The sequence below is a fragment of the Neovison vison genome, chromosome 11 (assembly GCF_020171115.1).
Source record: "Neovison vison isolate M4711 chromosome 11, ASM_NN_V1, whole genome shotgun sequence".
Lineage (NCBI taxonomy): Eukaryota > Metazoa > Chordata > Mammalia > Carnivora > Mustelidae > Neogale > Neogale vison.
Window position 1 is genome coordinate 21,588,005 of NC_058101.1, and position 16,875 is coordinate 21,604,879.

A 16,875-nucleotide genomic window follows, 5' to 3' on the forward strand; every position below is an offset into this window, starting at 1 on the left:
AGTATAGCTATTTAGTTAGCCATTTGAGTCAATTTGAGTAAATCACCACAAAAAATGGGGGATTCTAAAAACCTATAAATCCCTAAAGCATTTTATTTGAATACAAAGTATTAAATGCACATCTATTCACCAATTATTTTACATGTAGATCCCAAATCTTTTATTTGAATGTTTAAAGTTCTGAACTGTCTTCTTTGCATAAACTACAATCTAATGTGTGAATTTCAGCTTGAGCTTCTTCAAAGATAGCTGGAATTTCAGACAGTTGCTAAGCAATGTAATGTAGCATGTCTTCAGGTTTTTCTGATTTTCTCCCAAGTTTTTGTAGTTTTCTGCCTATACATCAATTCAGCACATTTTCTTTTTCTCTCATCTTCAACAAGTCTATCCTAAGCATTCAAGTTCATTTTTACACAATCATCAACGCTTCATCTTTCACACCCATATTTCATCTGAACAGGCATACTTAAAATTTATAATTGCAATGACAATGTTAACTGGAATAAATAAGTTTAGGAATGAACACAAAGGACTTTTGGTAGATTCTACTCAAATGGTACAAATACACAGACTTTTGATCCAAGATTTCAGGATGCAATGGGCAATCATCTGCATTACTTACAGAGCTGATTAACCGAAGGTCAGTTAAGAATTGTTTATTATAAAGCAAACACTCAACATAGATGAACTGAGCAATTATTAGCTGAGCACTGTGACTACGGGTCTGCAGTTGTTGGAATAAAAAACCTGTGAAAGGTAAGGACACAGAATGAATGAACCTGAACATCAGCATCGAAGACATTACAATTTCTCTGAGATCCTGAAAAATAGCACCAAATAAATAGGTTAATAAATAAAAGACAGCCCATGGTCTTAAGGCATAAAAACCTGAAAATATAGTTGGAAGCTGAGGAAATTGTTCCAAGATTTCTTTTTTATCCGCTGCTTAGAACACTTCTTCTCTCTGGTTTGTATCTTTTAACTCCAACTGAGTGCTTCTTACCAGTGCGGACTTCCTTTTCCACCTCTGCTACCCACCCTACTGAGGTCCAGCCAAATTAAGAGTGGTGGGAGTAATCAAGATGCCAATTATCATACTGTCCTAACCATAAAGCAAGTTACATAAACATGAAGGCCATAATGCTCAGTATTTTCCCTAAGTTTGCTCTCAGGCTGATAAGTAAACAGGCAAGAAAATACAGGCATGAAACTTGGTGATCTGTTATCTACATGTATTTGAATAAAATTTGTAAGACAAAGTACAACCCAATGGGATGTGAAGACCAGGCTTACATTAATATTTTGGTACATTTGTCAAATTAGTGAACTCTTGATAAACCCTTCAGAAATTTCCTGTAGAACCTTCTCCTCATGGGGCACCTGAGTGTCTCAGCCATTAAGTGTCTACTTTCAGCTTAGATCATGATCCTAGGGTCCTGGGATCAAGCCCTGCTTCAGGCTCCCTGCTCCATGCTCCATGGGGGGGAGCCTGCTTCTCCCTCTCCCACTCCCCCTGTTTGCGTTCCTTCTCTCTCTGTGTGCCTCTCTGTTAAACAAATAAATAAAATTAAAAAAAAAAAAAAAGAACCTTCTCCTCACAGCTAGAATGTAAATGACTCTCCCTCGAATTATACTTTACTTCCTTTTTGTAAGTATGTTTCCTCTTTTCCTCATCATAAGATCATTGTCATGGAGAGAGACACCACTTGAACAACTAGGACTTCCCCTTATTCCATTCTTTGGCAGTTGACCCTCCATTCCATTTGGTCCAACGTAAGTCTTAAGCTCAATAAACTTTTGTGGTCACTTTGTCTGATTATAATCATTCATACACACACACACACACACACACACACACACACACATTCATAAAGAACCTTTACAAATACAACTAAAAAGCCTTTTTATAGTTTCATTTTCAGAGATGAGATCTTCTCCTTCAATTCTTGCTCTGCTTAATACTGCTGAGGCAATAAGTTGTCAACTCCTAGTTATCTTAATCTCTTCAGACCACCAGTGTCTGAGTTGAAGTGACTATTTCACTTTGGTTTTTCTCTTTACCCCAGTAGTGACCCTCCAAATGCCTACCTCAATTTTTTACACAGATTTATGAGAAGTTCTCATTCTGCACTGGTTCTTAGTCTAGGTTGCTGGATCAACACATCCTAGTCTTGATAAGCACCCAAACTCCTAGATATTTTATTTTAAAAATATTACTTATGGTGAATTAAAAAAAATATTAAGAGGCATGCTTACTCTTAAAACATTCTCCTATCCTACAGAAACATATGCACACAAACACAAAACTTTGTAATAATTCAACATCAAGTTAGCAAGGAATCTAAAATATTATGCATATTATAATATATAATAATTATGAGTGATTTTATAAAATAAGCCATTACTGGAATTATTTAGAATATTTGGAACTTTCTTTTAAACTGAGCATTTTATGCCACAGATGATGTGAGAAGACATAGACTTTTCTTATTATTTAAAAAAATGACACTCTGCTATAAAAAAATCTGATATGGCCATTTGACCACTTTAATCTAGAATGTTGGGACACCTTATATTAGATGGAAGGCCCAATGACTAACTCTGACAACCAAAGCAGATGAGAACCAAAACCTCAGTACCTTACTGAAGTGCTGATATGTGCAGCAACTAAATAGGATTATAGAAGTTCTGATTATGCTAAGTGAAATAAGTCAAGCAGAGAAAGTCAATTATCATATGGTTTCACTTACTTGGGAAGCATAAGGTATAACAGGGAGGACACTAGGAGAGGGAGAAGAGAAGGGAGTTGGGGGAAATCAGAGGGGGAGACAAACCATGAGAGAGTATGGATTCTGAGAAACAAACTGAGGGTTTGGGAGGGGAACGGTGGGGGGTGGTTGGGGAGGGTGAGCCTGTTGGTAAGTATTATGGAAGGCATGTATTTCATGGACCACTGCGTGTGGTGCATAAAAAATGAATCTTGGAACACTGAAAAAATTTTTAAATTAATTTTTTTTTAAAATGAAGTTCTGATGAGCTAGACAGTAATGAGAACAAGAGTGCAAATCTCTGGGAAATGCTGGGGTTTCCTGCACACAGAGTTGTCTTCCCCAACTATAATAGAACTTATGTTGGTACACCATACATACTTATCTATTCTAAAATGCCAACTACAAGTAATAGAGAAACAAGGTTTAAAGATTCCATGTCCTTGAATATACTGCAGTTCAGTATCTAACACCTACTTTTATATGGGCCTTGAATATTTTTTTGGTCTCTTGCGTATGTTTGGATCAGCAAGAGGATTCACAAGTCACAGCTCAATATTCCTGGCACCTCTAACTTTGTCTTAGAGAAGGAAGTGAAACATCAAAATGCTCAGCTCATGATTAGCACTGAATGAATTTGCCATACCTTATGTTCTCTTTGTGAAGTGAGAAAGTTTACCAGAGTTGATGAGACATGGAGAACATTACAGGAAAAAACAAAGATTATATTGTGAAAAAATAAAGCAATATTTCCAGTATTTATAATTAAAAACAGATGAACTTAGCATTTCATGGAATTAAACATGAAAATACAGCTGCTGAGAAGCACAAACAATATCTCCTAAATCCAGGATTTATTTGAAATACCCAAGAGCCATTTAAGTATTATGTCTTATTTTCTTTTATTGGAAGAACCTCTTATGAACACAATTCCTACATCATCTTCAACATGGGATTCAAGAAATAGGTACTATAATAAGCACTGTGTGCTAAAAGATATATTGAATAGGGTACTAATTTTCATGATTCTAGGAGTCCACAAGAGACAGAGACATGCAAACAAATTAATATTATATACTCTAATAGGCTCAAGTACAGTTTTCAAGGGGTTATGAGAATAGAGAGATTGAAATATTTACTTACATTTAAATATTCACTTAGGCATATCAAAGATCACATCCCAAAATTGAGAAGAATCATTAGGAATTTTCCAGGAAAACAAAGGTAGATCAAGCATTTCAAGGAGAAAGAATATTACTTAAATTGGGATAGGGCATTCAACATCATGACATATTCAGAAGAATAAAAATAGTTTAGTGTGGATAGACTGGTTGATATGATTTACAAAGATTGACAAGATGACCTAAGAAAACTGGAGAGGCCAAAATGTGAAGGGCCCTGAATTCCATGGTAAAGATTCTGGCTTTTATCTTGGAAGTACCCATTGAGGATTAAGCAAAGGAGTCATACCATAAACCGGATTAATGTTTCACACTGCCTGTAACACTGGCTGCATTGTGGAGAATGGACAGGAAATTTAAGTAGGAGACACCTGTGTTTGATCAGATGACACCATCCATTTAACCATACTTTTTACCAACAAAGGATTACTACATTTAGCCAGGCATTTTGCATATATTCATTTATTAAATTCCCTTAAGAATGGTATGAGTTAATTACCATATCCTACTCCTACATAAGAAAGTGAGGTATAAAATGTAAAATGAGATGTTAAGAAAAATATACATAGGAGTAGGAATGATTTTAGATGTTTTGTAGACTCTGGCAAAAATCAAATAGAAAATATTCATATCTATCAGCTTATATGTAAGCCATCTACAATGAATCTGCTGTGTAAGACCACAAATAAGGAAAAGCTTCTTGACTTTATTCAGTATATTAGAAAGACAAAATGTTATCTATCTTAGTGCTTTTCTAATGATGTCATAAAAATAATCTAGTGTGGACATTCAAGAGTTCAAGCCATACACACACATACACACACACACACACACACACACACACATATCTATACACACACATATATATAAGATTCACATGTATACATATATGTATATATTTGTGAATATTACCACCCCACCATTAGCTGTACCACCACCAGTGACAATCAGATAAAATTTTCAGTGTTCTGTATTACATAAGAATAGTAGGGGTGGGGGTGCCTGGGTGGCTCAGTGGGTTAAGTCTCTGCCTTGGCTCAGGGATCATGGGGTCCTGGGATTGAGCCCACATCTGGCTCTCTGCTCAGCAAGGAACCTGCTTCCTCTCTTTCTCTGCTGTCTCTCTGACTACTTGTGATCTCTCTCTCTCTCTCTTTCTCTGTCAAATAAATAAATAAAATCTTAAAAAAAAAATAGTAGTGGTGGGAAAGATTTCAAGAGGGAATTTCAGTACTTACTATTTTAAATATAAGCCTAATAACCCTTTCTGACCTTTTGGTAGCATTGTTCGTACTTTGAAACACTATTTTTCAAACTTTTGGATTATTAGGAACAAATTTTTATTTAAACTTTGTGAGTCACATGCTGCATTCCTACTTTATGAAACGGCTTTTGTCTTATTAAAATATCTAAATCAAAATGTATTCCTTATTCTTATCATTTTCAAAAACTTAGGTGCAAAATGAAATTCTAATACTGCCTAAAAAACTGAGTTTCCAAAAAAAATTAACATGAAATTGCTAAGTAATGCACAAATTAACACAAATCAGAGTTCATTACGTGGCATTAGCAGCTAATTTATTGAAATCATTATGTCTGCTGTTAAAGAGAGCCATATGCCAACTCCAGAAATAACAAGCATTCAGAATCAGGGTCATTGCCTTCATATTTGCATATGTGATACATTAATTGATCTCATGTGCATATTAAAATTAAAACTGCATTTTTCTCAAATATTCCCTAAGAAGTTTAAATAGCATTATGTTATTAAGGCAAATTGTTTATTTCTAGATAATTTCTTCTGCATATGTAAATTTACTCATACAAATCATTATTAGTTACATGTTTCCTTAGTTTTCTTACATATCAAGCATGATTTTTTCTTCATTTTAGAAACGTGTTATTTTATGCTTTTATACTTCTATCTTTATCCTATATTCAGTGACGTAGAAGGAGATAGTTATTATTATGTGTTAAAAAAAATCTTTCCCACTAAATTGTTCTAAAATAAACACATTAAAGAACATATTCTCTAGAGTTTTTCCTGAAGCATTTTTAAAGTTTTATTTAAATTCCAGTTAGTTAACATACAATGTGATATTAGTTTCATGTGTACAATACAGTGATTCAACATTTCCATACATTAGCTGGTGCTCATCACGACTTTCTTTTTTCCTCTTTACTCTTTCCTTGTTTGTTTGTTTCTTAAATTCCACATATGAGTGAAATCATATGGTATTTATTTTTCTTTGGTTAATTTAGATCACTTAACACAATACTCTAAATCTATCCACATCTTTTCATTATAAATTTCACACAATTTTTATTCTATAATATGTGGAGCACCCACAACATATATCACATAGAAGCTTAAAACCATAAATTACACATAGGACCAACTTTCATACTAAATTTGGACCCAAAAAATGAGGTAAAGTGAAACGTTATCTTATGGTATACAGACTGCAGTGTTCAATATGTAATTTTCTCTCACAACACATACATGCAATTGTCGTGAATATGCATGCTCAATATTTCCTTATATAGTGAGGGTCTACCATCTATATTCCATAATGTTGAGTTACATTGATGAGATATGTAATTGTAAAATGTTGGGTTTTTGAATTTACACATTTCAATGACAGCACTTGTACCACAATACAACACAGCCCTCTGAAACAAGTTTCAGGCTAGCCTACAGAAAACCAATGCCTATTTCCCCATTTCTAAAATAAAATAAAAATTTCTAGATTGAAATATTATCCTCGTAAGACTGCTGCAGGAAGTGTGTTTCTGTGTGTGTTTATGTATCTCTCGGTGTATTTATCTATTCAGAGACTGCCTGGTATATAAATTGTATGAGAAATTAGGGAAGAACATTAAACAATTAAAAAGTAGAAGTATCTACTCACATGAAAAAGTCCTTCTTCTACACATAGGAAATAAAACTTTGAAATAAACCTGTACATTTTGGGGGGGGGAAGCTTCATGAATTAAAGTTATTTTTAATAAAAAATAGAAAAGACTGGATACAACTCTACTGAGCTTACGCCTAGAGGTGGAAATTCATTACGGAATGGTGTCTTATAAAAAATTATCTTAAGGCTACATAAATACACAGATGACATTAGATTGATGATGGATAGAGAAAGATATAGGCAAGTAGGTATTCTTTAATGAAGAAGCAATCTTCTTAATTGTAGAAGGATACATATATTGGAAAACACATACAAGCCTGTGTTAGGAAGCTGAATTCAGAGTCATTTATTTATTTAGAGTATTAGTTTAGTATACACTAATGTAGTTAGACTTAACAGTCTCTAAGTCCCTCCCCAGTTTTTAAATCCAATGAATAAAGTCCACTGTATCTATAATGAGAATTGAAACTCATGACTGGAGTCTTAGGTGATCATATAAGATTCTTAGACTTAGGTTTGGGTAACTTACATACAAAATAAAAGGATTGAAAAAAATAAAATAAATGGATTGCCCATTCCTTTCTCTTTTTTTTTAGCAACTTTTTTTTTCATTTAAATTCAATTAGCCAACATATAGTACATCATTGGTTTGATATAATGTTCAAGGATTCACTAGTTGTGTACCTTTCTTGGTTCACTAGTTGTGTACCTTTTGTCTACTTTCTTGTTTCTTCCTCCAACATGGTCATCCATTAATCAAATAGGACAAAATTCCCATTCACTGATTGTGCCACACTACTAACAAGAAATCATGCTTATAGATGTAGCCCCTTTCTTCTACTTAATTCTCATGTGTTAAGATAAGTAAGCTAAATCAGGGACCATTGAAGCCAGTTCAACTTTTTCTCAGTTCTTCGTATTAAAGACCACTCAAGTGCTTGACGGATTTTACCATGTGGAATTTTGGTAAACATCTGAGAAAGAGATTAGAACTGCATGTTCATTAGAACTGTTTCCTATTTGTCTTCAGATAATAAATGCCATGTTCTCTAATCTATCTTTGGCCAGTAAACCCTTGTGATAGCCAGCAACGATGCAGCCAAAGAGAAGTATTATTTCATTTCCAATGTACTACTTCTTCTGGTAGGTCAACATCCTTCAAATCCTCATGCCTGCAAGTGACTATCAAGAAAGGATTCAAAAAATATTCTGCTCCACAATTTTGCAACACTTTCCTTTCAACAAAACCTTCCCTTAACTCATTACACAACTGTGTAATTCTTGCTTCATGTGGCCAGCAGACCAACCAAGTCACTACCCTGTGACTTCAGGGATTAGGAGGGAAGTCAGCCTAGTGTAATCACAGTGCACCACGCCATATTCTTTTGTTCATGGTAGGCATGGGATTCAGGGTATGTCAGGGTCTTTCCCAACAAGGAACAGCTCTCCTCCAGAGCCACTAAATAAGGTAGATATAACTCTGGGTAGATATAACTCCAGTCAAGTTCACTTTCTACACAAGATGAGACTCTATCTAAGTTAAGAGTTAAACATATGAGAGTCCTTCAGAAGCACTGGGTCATCTAGAATACCCAGAAGCATAATAGGGTCTGTACCTTATCTTTTGATTAAGTAAAGTACATCAATATTGCTTAGTACATTTCTTTTATTTTTATTTCAGTTAGCTCAAATTGTGTTTCTGTAACTCATGTCCAAAAGAATCATGTTGCATCTTCTGAAAATTTAAATCAATATTTCCTAATATAAAAGTTTTTGAAACGTATTTATCATACATTTCATTTTTTAACATACCCCTTCATATCCTATAGGTTTTTTTTCTAGTTATGATGCTTAAGAGTTTTTCAATTTAATAAATTATAAGATTTTATAAAGTATACAAGTAATTAACTCTTTTTCAGCTATATGTATTGAAATTATATTTTCTTAGCCTGTCAACTTTTTAATTTGTGTTTGAAAATATAATGCTATTTAAAGAGTTTTGGCTTTCAGATATACAAAAATGTTTTTTCCTTATTTTTTTCACTATTTTTAGTTTATCTTTGGTAATTTGTGTAAATACTGTAGAAAGGAGAACTTCACTCTTCTTATACATACATAAATATGGGAATATTTCTTTGGTATGGACTTTAAATAAGTATATTGCTTTTCTTTATGAAATAGCATTAAAAAATTCTTACAGCCTTCCAGTTCCAGTTATGAGTCAGAAATTCCATTAAATTCTTCTCTATCTCAAAAATCCATAGAGTGTTCAGTGAAGAAATATGAAAGTGAATAAATCCACAGAGCTTCACAGAATGGCAGCAGAGAAACATCAGCAGTCAAAAGATTAGAATGAATTCCTGAAAGACAGAAGACTGATGGGAACACCTTGATGGATATATTAGAATAAAAGGAGTGATTGCTTAGTATATTCAACAGAAAAACCTGCAGTGGAACTAGCAGTAATTTTGCACAGTGCAGCTCCCTAGAGTTAGGAGCTAAGGAAGAGAGGGTGTGGGAGGTAAGGCAGAAATCATGATGACTGATGGAGTATCACACTGAAAAGACATATGCATGTTCAGGCCACCCCCCCATTCTTGTGCATTAGGAAGTGACATTTGCTTCAATGCCAGATATAGATTGAAGGACATGTTGAGGGAGATCCATGGTTCCCAGACTGAAGGTTTGTTCATTTTAGTCAGACTGGCCTTGTTTTGGTATTTGAATGAATCTGAATTCTTACCTATATGCCTGCTTCATACCTATGACTGGGAAATATCACAGTAAAATCTCAAAATATCACACACACTGCATACCTCTCTTTCATTCAAGGAACAGGCCTATTACAGCAGAAGAAACCCCTGCCAGCCACATAGATAATCTACTGGATCTTTTATTTTATGTTTATCAGTGACCAACTAAGAATCTGTTGGTATCTTAGAAATTCAATAATTCTAAAAAAAAAAAAACCAAAAATCAAGTAAAGTTAACAAATGAGACAACAAATACTGAAAGAAAAGCATAATATTCAGATTAGTGAATAGAGTACAAATAATAAACTACTTCTAATTATTATGTCCAGTTTAGATATCATTTCAATGTAATATAAATAGCCTGTTATAAGCTGGGGTAATAGTTACCTGAAATTTAAAATATGGTTACTGAGAATTGAATCCAATAAAGTAATTGAAATGGAAAGTTAGAAATTATTTCAGAACATAGAAGTAAAATGCCAACAATGGTATGGAAGATACTGGCAATCCATATTTCCATATTCCTCCATTGGAAGAACATGAAATATTTAAAAGCCAGAAAGAATTAAAAAGATGGAGGGAAAGAAGTTATCAAAGAAATAAAAGAAAGGAAATTTTCCAGAAGTAAAGAGAAAGACATAAGTCTTCAGATTAGACATACTCACTTAGTATCAAGAAGATTGATTCCCATACTTACCCAGAGATCTCACATAAAAAATATCTAAGGAAAAAATAAGGAAAATTCTCTATAAATTTCCAGGGGAAAAATAGCTAATCCTTTATAAGAAAAAAAGAATCACATAAACTTTAGATTTCTCCCAGCCGCTTTAGAATCTAGATGACAATATATTCCATCTATAAGGAATAGGCAAAATAAGATGCAGAAAGTTTACTTCCCATGCATTCTTTCTGGAAAAAAAAAGTTAATATGAGTGCAAAAAAGAAAAGTGTCTCAAGGAAGTGTCAGACATGGGCTTCAGAAATAAGTAGATAAGACATTCCTATAGTAGCAATCATTCAGCATGCCTAAGAAGGAATCATTACCAGATTTAAGAAACTGTTAACAGATTGACCTTACCGATTTGAAAAAGGAACCAAACAACAAAATGTAAGCAGAAAATCCAAGAGAAAATACAGAGCTCTAAATAAGGAAGACAGTGCAAAGCAAACAAACATGTGAGATGATTTTGAATGATGAATAAAGTGTAAAAAAAAAAGCATACTTTGAACCCTTGGGGTTTTCCCCCTTTAGTTGCAAATTTGGTGAAAAACTGCCAAAACTCCTCTAGGAATCTATCTGGTTCTGAAAGAAATTATATTGACATAATTTTAATATAGCAAACACTGTAGCTCTACCTTACGTTTTCAGGGACAACCTATAGTGAAATCATGGAAGTCTGTAACATTACAGACCTGTAATCATGGAAGTAGGTGTAATATTATAGAATGTAACTTTTTTTACAGTAGAAAGGAGTACTGACAGATATGCAAGGTAGAGAAGGAAAGGAGAGAGGATGGACAGTAAGAGATTCTGAGGTTGATAGATCAAGAGTTAGAGTTTAGGGATGCCTGGATGGCTCAGTTGGTTAAGCAGCTGCCCTTAGCCAATCCCAGCGTCCTGGGATCCAGTCCTATATCAGGCTCCTTGATCGGCAGGGAGCCTGCTTCTCCCTCTGCCTCTGCTTGCCTCTCTGCCTGTGCTCACACTCTCTCTTCCTCTCTCTCTCTCTCTCTCTGACAAATAAATAAATAAAATTAAAAAAAAAGAGAGTTTAAAGTAAATTATTTAAAATTATATAAATAATCAATAGTCCCAAAATGTATTATAAAACATGGAAGAAAAGAAGAAGGAGTTTAATTGAAGTTCATCTTTAATAAATAAAAGCAGATAATGTTATTGTTGATCAATCTGGAAATTGTGGCATTAGCCTATAATTAACATAATATAGATGACCAAAGACATACTAAAATTAGAAACAGTCCAAAATTGCGTACACTAGAAGTGGGAGACAGACATGTGTCTTAGAGACAGATATTTAACTGTACATCCTTCAGCAAGTGTTAGAAGTATATTTCCTTTGCATGTCCCAATTTTACAATAATAAAAATAAAAATGAATAGCTTTAGAGAGTCTGTTTTCAAATATTTTTTTCTAAAATATAAAATAATTTCTTCTCTCCACATTCCTCTCTTTCAGCTATAAAGGTTACATGGAAAAATTGTAATGGGGACTGAATTTAAACTAATGGAAACATACCCTATTAGAAAATTCAATTACTGAAGTATTTTTACTTTTAAGTTTTATCATTTTCATTTATAAAAATAAAATTAATCAATAATCCATTAAAGGCAATGTTAAAAATTGTAATGATAAATTCAATTTAAACTGTGAGGTCATTGTGCATTTAGTATAGGTCTTTGGGTTTTCTTTATCAACATCAATGTTAAGTGTGAATTTCAATTTGAAGTGATAGCCATGAAACATATAAAAGCTTTTATCAAAAAAGGGTAGAATTTTAGATTTTTGGAATGACTTTCAATTTTAAAATGATTTTCTTCTTAATCACAATATTTTTTCCCTAATCATTCTACCCTTTCAACTATTATTTATGTGTTTGTCCCTTAATCAGAAACTTGTTCTGATTAGGTCTATCAGCTTGACTATTTTACCAGGTGGCTTGACAGTTATCAGAGTCTATTGCCAGGGGGAAAAAAGAGAGAGAAAGAGGGAGGAATTGTCAGAAGAAGTGTGTTATTATCTTTTTCATTAATTGAATTCCAGAAGGGCCTGAGCTCAGGAACCATGAATAAAACCTGAGATTTTTGGAAGGCCTTCTGATTAAGCTCATATTGTTGATGCTGCTGTTGCTGAGTCTAACACATATATCAAAAACCATCTACATACACTGACCTAGCATTAAAGCTGCTTCTTCCACATTAGAAAATTTTCATAGGAGACTTAGAAATGAACTTGAGTACCATTTGACTTTGAGTAAAACCTGTAGCATATTGGTTAAAAATGTGGGCTCCATTGGACAGCTAACCCTATTGCTTACTGACTATAAGTCAATCTCTGTGCCTCTACTCCCTCATCTATAATAGGGAATGTTACAGCTTGGTGATACTACGAGGAATATAATAGATGATGCATGAAACACCCTTGTAAAAGTGTCTGACTCAGTTGATGTTTACTACAGTTATTATCTCCTCATTACAGAAATTCATACAAAGAGTCACAAAGGATCACTGGATTCTACAGCAATTTCTGTTCAATTCAGAGCATAGCCCTGTGTGATTATCCTAATCTCTACTCATGTGGTTGGACATACAGGAAGGATTTCTTGAAAGTCATTATGGAAGGGTGGTGGAGGAAGTAGAGCCAGGGTACAATGTGAGATGTGGTAAGTCTCAGAGTTTTAAGGTTTACAGCCCAGACAGGAAATCATAAACTCCATTTATGGCTAGCCCTCCTGACAACACTTTATCTATGAACTAGGATGATTTTCCTGACTTGCCTACAACTTTCTTACTTAACTTCCTCTGGTATTTTCATATCTGGTATCTTGGCTGCAGTATAGTGGAGAGAAGTGAGAAGGACATGGTTTTCCAAGTTGCTTGTTTTATTTCAGTTTTAGCCTTTCCTTTCCTCTACACTTTCACCAGTTCCCAAATACCCATAGCTAAGCATACACACATACATGCACACACTTAAAAACCCCACATACTCTATATAAATATATACACACAGGCTTACAGGCAGAAACTCTATGCTTATATTATAAACATCTTGTATTAGTTTTCTATTGCTGCTATAACAAATTATCATAAACTTCGTGTTTCTAACAACAGAAATTTATTATGTTACAGTTATAAAAACCACAAGACCAAAATTAATTTCATTGGGTGAAATCAACATATTGCCAGAACTGTGCTCCTTTACAAGAGCTTAGGGAAGAATTTTTTTCTTGCCTCCTCCTGCTTCCAGCTTCTAGATTCTGCTGGTATCTTAACCATGCTGGTTATGATTACATCAATCCAATCTTGCCTCTGTGGATACATTGCCTTCTCTTCTTCTCTCTGATTTCTTCTTTCCCTACCTTGAAAGAATGCTTGTGACTTGACTTAAAGTCTACCTAGATAATCCAGGATGATTTCCCCATCTCGTGATCCTGAACTTAATAAAATCTACAAATTCTTTCCTATATAAGGTAACATTTACAAGTTCCATAAATTAGGACATAAATAACTTTGAAGGCCATTATTCTGCCTACCACATTTCTCTTTTTGAACCTTTTGATATAAATGGCATTAATTTCTTCCCAATCATATAAATTGGAAGCTTCACTATAATCTCCATGTCTCCCTTCTCCTCTAACATTGGCATTCTACAATGTAACAAGCTATCCTCCTCACAAGTGACCTAAAAATTACCATATTCTCTCCATGTGCACTGCCCCTGCTACAAAGATGTGAATTAGTCTCATCTTTATTATTTCAATAACCAAATTAATTTTCCTGCCTACAAGTCCTTCCTCTTGTGTCCATCTTCCACATGGTTTCCAAAATATTTTAAAAACAAACATCGTCATGTTCTTGCCCAACTTAAAAATCTGTCAGTGGTTCTTAACTGTCGTCAGAATGTATCTAAACTACATTAATGATACCATTATCCACCTCTTATCTCTACTTGCTCTTGACTATTGGTTATCTATAAAATGTGTGCTTGGTACAACTGAGCATGCCATTTCTGCCCTCTGAATTCAGAGCCCTTCTCCTTGATACACTAGAACTTCCTTCTTAGTCTTGGGGATGCATTGTATATCTCCAGGATTTCTTCTGTGATCTTTTTTCTGAATCGCTTAGGTACTACCTTTCGAATATTCTTTAGCTCTTCATTTCTCTTAATAGAGTGCTGGCATTACTACTGCTATCTCAGAATTTTAACTACTCATTTATAATATTTCTCTATTATTAGATTGTTATTTTTTATGGAATTTTATTTTCTTAGTGCCAAATAAAAGTGTCATTATAGAATAGGAACTCATAAACATTACATGACTCAGTAAGGATATGCTGGGGTGTTCAATAGTTGTATGTCACAGGACATGTATCCAAATCAACATACTGAAATTCAAGGCAGATAAAATGAACATAATTGCTATTTATATGCATAGGATGTTATAATGAAATAATAAATTATACTAATGTATCAATGGTTTTAGAAAACAAATCCTAAGTCTTGCTTATGCAAAATCCGATGAAGTTCAATAACTTTCCAGGGCCATTTTTTACTAAGTGGTGTCTTGGAAGATCTACCTAGTTTTTATATTGTGATTTCTTCAACTCAAAGCATGGCTTTGAAAAAGATAGAAGGTTGCTGAAGGGTGATTCGTAAGGTGATACCTATCCTTTCTACTCACTTTTATGGATCACAGTGAGTCATATGACTTACCCAACTACATCTAGACTGGGAAGGGTAGTCTTCCATGTCTCCAGACAGGAGATGTCAACCAGATTAGCCTGAAGTGACTACTATAGATGCTCTTCAATTAGCTTCTGAAGAGTTCCAAATCAATGGTCAAACTTTATAATATTTATATCTCACTCTCTTCTTTTTCCTTTTCAAAATAAGTAGCCCATTATAAACAGAAATATAACCAGTAACCAGTCATCAGTACCAGTACAGTAACCAGTACATCCATTAACAAATTAAATGGTTGAAAACATTTATGGCTGGTAGGTCTTAAAGTCGTCATCATTGTTTTTTTGTTTTTGTTTTTGTTTTTTCCTCTAGCAAACCATTCTGCAATTTGCAAGTATACTCAAATAGTTCTACATGTTTTAACAAATGCTTACTCAAGCAAACTATCTGTCCTTCTATTAAATGAGATTTTTGTTTCTTTTTTTCTTAAAAATTATCTCTTGACTATAATTTTCCTCCTATTATCTAATGAACATGAGTTGGATCTTTCGTGTGTGTGATTGATGATGGATGATTTAATAAAACAATCAAAACTCTAACTCTTTAGAATGTATTCAGAAGATTTCCTTGGAAAGAGAACTAAATCTATAAAATGTTAATGATGCATTTAGTAAGATAAGGAATGTATGTGGTCTATGGATGCAATTCAGAGCAGCTTCATATCAGCAGTGCAGAATTTCATCTACCAGGACTCCTGCTAAAATAAGCTGACATATTTTCCACAGTCCTTAACAAGTAAGAAGGAGGCCATTTGTTTTAAAATATTCAAGGGTATATGACACAGGGAAAACACTCCATCCTATTTTTTCTCTGCATAATAAACTACAAACTTGAACAAGGGTCTCTTCCCCATAGTATCACATAAATATGCTAGAAAAGAACAACATATATGATATTTGGATATAATTCTATGTCAATAAGACACTTTCCTCCTGGATGTGTTACAAAAATCGAATGTTCAACTTGGTCTAAATAAATGAGCTACAAACATCTATAAAGCCAAAAACAACAAGAAAATAAAAATAAACATTAAAGAGTAAACAAAAATCCATGGCCATAATGTTATTTTTTTAAAAAGTAGTATTCTACTATTCATTACACTAGAAATTCTATTTTATTCATTCACATACATACCCATTCAACAAAAATTTATAAAAATATTTAATCTATTTGGATTACACAAAATGTGTGATTTAAAAGTGAAGGAGAAAATATCCTGCTGTCAGGAGACTTACAGATTCTAGTATGGGAGAGCTATGTTTTGAGTGTTTGTGTGTATCTCTCTTGTAGGACCTATGGTATAGACACATGGGAAAGTATCTGAATACAAGCAGTTTAGAGAAATATTTTGAAGTATTTTTTTTTTCTTTTTAAAGTGACAGTGAGAACACAGATGCGGGAGTGGAAGGTGGAGGGGCAGAGGAAGAGGGTAGAAGCAGGGGAGGGACAGAGTGAGAGGAAGAGAGAGAGAATCTGAAGCAGGCTTCACACATTACATGGAGTTTGATGTCACGACCCTGAGATTATGACCTGCGCAGAAATCAAGAGTCAGATGCTTAACTGACTAAGCCACCCAGGCATCCTAGAAAGAATTTTTTTAAGTTGCTTTTTTTTTTTTTTTTCAGTTATCGCTACACCCAACATTGAGCTTGAACTCATGACCCGGAGATCAAGAGTCACATGCTCTTCCGACCAGGCCAGCCAAGTGCTAAAGAAATTTTTGAAAAGAATACCTGAGATGACTATAAGTCTTTAAATTAAATCACATCTGAG